Source organism: Aegilops tauschii, chromosome 7 (assembly GCF_002575655.3).
Source record: "Aegilops tauschii subsp. strangulata cultivar AL8/78 chromosome 7, Aet v6.0, whole genome shotgun sequence".
Classification (NCBI taxonomy): Eukaryota; Viridiplantae; Streptophyta; class Magnoliopsida; order Poales; family Poaceae; genus Aegilops; species Aegilops tauschii.
This window is the reverse complement of record NC_053041.3, coordinates 437,984,662-437,989,182: the sequence shown is the minus strand read 5'-3', so window position 1 is coordinate 437,989,182 and position 4,521 is coordinate 437,984,662. Positions and strand designations below refer to the sequence as shown.

The 4,521-nt window shown below is 49.3% G+C and overlaps 1 long non-coding RNA gene across 1 annotated transcript; it reads left to right on the top strand.

Annotated features, from left to right (window-relative positions):
- Positions 1–567: 567 nt before the first annotated feature.
- LOC120970001 (uncharacterized) lies at positions 568–4,018 on the top strand. The gene is made up of 2 exons (XR_012189164.1): positions 568–1,655; positions 2,438–4,018. It is a non-coding gene; the product is annotated as an uncharacterized lncRNA (long non-coding RNA).
- The last annotated feature ends 503 nt before the right edge of the window (positions 4,019–4,521 follow it).

Genomic DNA, 4,521 nt, shown 5'->3' with positions numbered 1-4,521 from the left:
GGTTAGGAATATATGGATATTCTCCTTATTTTACAGTAATCTATATACTACTACTAAATATGAGTGTGTATCAATGGCCATGTTAGTTTCCTCATTTTCAGGATGTAGAAACATGCACCTGTGACGCCCCGAGACCGACGCTTCAGACGCCTTTCATGTTTTTCGTTGTCGTCATGTGTATTTATTTGTTTGTTGCATCTCATCTCATAGCATCATGCGCATTGCATCCGCAAGTTTTCTTAAAACTCGTGGTCCGGTCGTAGTTCCCGCTTCTTCATCGCCTCTGTTGACCTTTCTCAGTCCGACCATTCTTTTGTTGCCCGATCGTTTGACCCTCTCTACACAATACTCAAAACCCCTCACGCTCGTCCAAAAGCTGTCCAGACCCGTCTCAGGCTGGCGTTACCGATGGGTCCGGATCGTCCCCAAACATCTATAAAACATCTCTATTTTCTTAATTGGACTTCCTAACCTATATTTTTCTCAGCCATTAGATTACGATCGTAGGGACGTGATACTCCCTAACCTAATTTCATCTGATATAAATATGAGCCCAACCCTAAAATCTAGGGACATGTCCCATCGATCCCTCTCGGCCGCCGCCACTGTCTTCCTCGGGATCTCATCCCGATCCAATCCACCAACCAGCGCTCCCCCATGTCCCTCCTCGATCCCCATCACTCGCAGCCACCCACAAATTCATCCAGTCACCGGGACGCTTGTCGGCGCGAGCTCCTCCCGAGGCCAGCCACCGACCACTGCACCACCAGGACACTTCCCCGTGCCCAGATACTCCACCGCCGCCTTGCTCTGTCCTCTCCGTCCTCCCGATGTTGAGCAGCACCAGCAACCCCGGGCATCCAACTCCTCCCGTGGCGCCCGTCCTTCTGTCCCCGAGCAAGCCGCAGCTCACCATAGCCAGCAGATGAGTACAATGCCGCCCGATTCCCTTTCCCTCTCTCCCTTCCTGACCTCTCTTCCTCTCTTGGAACAACAGCTGCAGGAGCTCCGCCGTGGCCATGGAGGCCCAAGTCCCGTCGCCCTCTGCTTCGAGCTGCTCCTGCGCCTCGATCTCCTCCAAGACCGGCCGGATCCATCTTCCTGCGCACGGATCCGCCCGTCCGCTCCTTCCCGCCGCTCGCCGGAGTCCCACGCATCCCTGTCATCGCCGTTGGCTGCATGCAAGGTCGACCCTGCATCCTCGACCTCACCGAGATTCGCCGCCTTCGCCTGCTTCTGCCACGCCCGATCCGCGTCGCCGGCCCCTCCCGGAGTCACGCCAAGCCCCTCGCCGCGCCGCTCCTCTGTTTCGTTCGAGCAGAGGAGCTCAAACCGCTCACCCGCGTTGATCGCCCGCTCGCCCGCGCCGTGGACGCGTCGTCCTGCTGCGTGGGCGACCTGCTCCTCCGCGGACCCAGCAGCCGCGCCAAGTTCGTCGCCGTTCCCGAGTCCCCTGCTGCCATGAACGCCAAGCCAACCTTCTTCGAGCCCTGCTTCCCCTGTAGGCGGCCCTTGTTTGTCTCCAGCCGCGCGCCTGCATCGATGGGGTCAACGCTCCCAAGCGCGTTGACTACGCCCTGCCTCGCCCCGATCTGCCTGCGTGGCCCGCAGCCAGCGCCAGGCCTCCTCTGCTTCCAGTCGGGCCTTGGCCCAGGGTGAGCATCACCCGCCCCTCTCCTATGCATGTTGGGCCAGCCAGTTTCGGCCCGTGTTGTTTTTTTCCTGAACGAATTTGCCTATTAATCCAGTGAACGACAGATTTGCAGAAAACCCCTCATACATCATACATTTAATAACTCCCAAACCATGCATCGGATTAAAAAGAATCATATATGAAAGTGCTTAGAAATTCATCTAGATTCATAATATCCAACTTTCATCCATGTTTAAAATGTTTAAAATGATGTTTGCATTTATTTTGCTAAATGCCATGCTAAAATGTTTTATTTCATAACTAAATAACCGTAGCCCCAAATTTAATAAACTTTATATGTAAATGGGTGGAAAATGCATAGATTAACTTGATGCACTTTGTTTTACTGTTTAATAACATTAAAATATGTTTTAGGGCAGAACAGTAACTAATTTGAAAAATGGACATGGGGATTTTCCGGAATTGTTGTTTGTTGTTCCGGCCTCATTTAAACTTGCCTAGATAGGTAGTTTTCATATGCTTCACCCCTTGCCATGTTTAATAACATTTAATATTGTTGGGTACATAAAAGAGAGAGAACTAAATAATTGATGTGGTGTTTCGTCAATATGCAACTCGTTGCATATTGAGCTCCACTTAACTTATAGTATTGTTTGTGCACTTTGCCATGCCATACCTATTTAAACTGGGCATGCATCATACTTGATTGTGCATCATGCCATGTTTATGCTTGTTGGTTTACCATGTTGTTTGATTCTTTCTGGTTGTGCGTCTTCTCGATAGTTTCGGTTATGTTGCGGTTGTGAGGATTCGTTCGACTACGTCCGTTTGTCTTCTTCATGGACTCGTTCTTCTTCCTAGCGGGATTTCAGGCAAGATGACCATTACCCTCGATATCACTTCTATCTTTGCTTTGCTGGTTGCTCGCTCTATCGCTTCGCGCTACCTATCACTTGTTATATCATGCCTCCCATATTGCCATGTCAAGCCTCTAACCCACCTTCCTAGAAAACTATTGTTTGGCTATGTTACCGCTTTGCTCAGCCCCTCTTATAGCGTTGTTAGTTGCAGGTGAAGTTGAAGATTGCTCCATGTTGGACCATGTTTATGTTGGGATATCACAATATCTCTTATTTAATTAATGCATTTATATACTTAGTAAAGGGTGGAAGGCTCGGCCTTATGCCTGGTGTTTTGTTCCACTCTTGCCGCCCTAGTTTCCGTCATACCGGTGTTATGTTCCTTGATATTGCGTTCCTAACACGGTCGGGGTGTTATGGGCCCCCCTTGTCTCTTCGCCTAAAGTAAAGCTTTCCCGAGGAGGTCCAACATTGGTTTTCCATTTGCCTGCCACCTATTTTCTTTCCCTTGGGAGTCGCCCTCCCGAGGGTCATCTTTATTCAGCCCCCCCGGGCCAGTGCTCTTTTGAGTGTTGGTCCACCTACCTAGCAGTCGGCGGTGCCGCTCTTTGGCTATCGTCCACTTTGCATAGACGGATGAGTCCGTAGATAGGGAGCGCGCGGCTCTGGACACGGGTTCGACTCACCGGGAGATCTCCTTGGGATAGTTTTCCTTTCCTCGAAGAGCTTGTGCACGGGATTCCGAGGATACTCGGGGTGTCCCGCGATGGAGGATTGTCTCCACGGATCGTGAGCTTGTCATGGGCTAAGTTGGGACACCCCTGCAGGGTTTAAACTTTCGAGAGCCGTGCCGCGGTTATGTGGCAGATGGGAATTTGTTAATATTCGGTTATAGAGAACTTGACACTTGACTTAATTAAAATACATCAACCACGTGTGTAGCCGTGATGGTCTCTTTCGGTGGAGTCCGAGAAGTGAACACGGTTTGGGTTATGTATGAACGTAAGTAGTTTCAGGATCACTTCTTGATCACTTCTAGCTTCACGACCGTTGTGTTGCTTCTCTTCTCGCTCTTATTTGCGTATGTTAGCCACCATACTTGCTTAGTGCTTGCTGCAACTCCACCTCATTACCACTTCCTACCCATAAGCTTAAATAGTTTTGATCTCGCGGGTCTTGAGATTGCTGAGTCCTCGTGAGTCACAGATTCTACCAAAACAGTTGCAGGTGCCGATGATACTAGTGCAGGTGATGCAACCGAGCTCAAGTGGGAGTTCGATGAAGTCCTTGGTCGTTACTATGTTTCGTTTCCGGGTGATCTGTAGTGGAGCCCAGTTGGGACGATCGGGCATCTAGCATTTGGGGTTGTCTTCTTTTATTTTGGTTCCGTAGTCGGACCTTGATTGTACTATGATGATGTATGTTTAATTCATATATTGTGTGAAGTGGCGATTGTAAGCCAACTCTTTATCCCTTTCTTATTCAGTACATGGGATTGTGTGAAGATGACCCTTCTTGCGATAAAACCACCATGCGGTTATGCCTCTAAGTCGTGCCTCGACACGTGGGAGATATAGCCGCATCGTTGGGTGTTACAAGTTGGTAATCAGAGCCATCCCCGACTTAGGAGCCCCCTGCTTGATTGAATCGCTGACATTGTTGAGTCTAGGACGGAAATGTTTTGAGTCTTAGGATTATATATATCGGATAGTAGGATTCTTTTTACTCCTCAGCCCCTTCGTCGCTCTGGCGAGGTCTCCTGACGTAGATGTTTTGACTTTCCTCTCCTCAAATTTCACTAAAAAAAATTAGGATCTCGCGGGTATCTTGGGATCGTTCCGATATTATTGTGACGAGAACATTGTTCTTGGTGCCTCCTGACATTTAGGGGTTGTGGCAGTGTCCCGGGGAGTTGAGCTCCGAGGTGTTGTCGTCACAATTTTATCGTTGCAGTTCTGGAATACCTGAGTTTTTTGCCGACATCGAAAATCTGTTTTATGCAGTTGT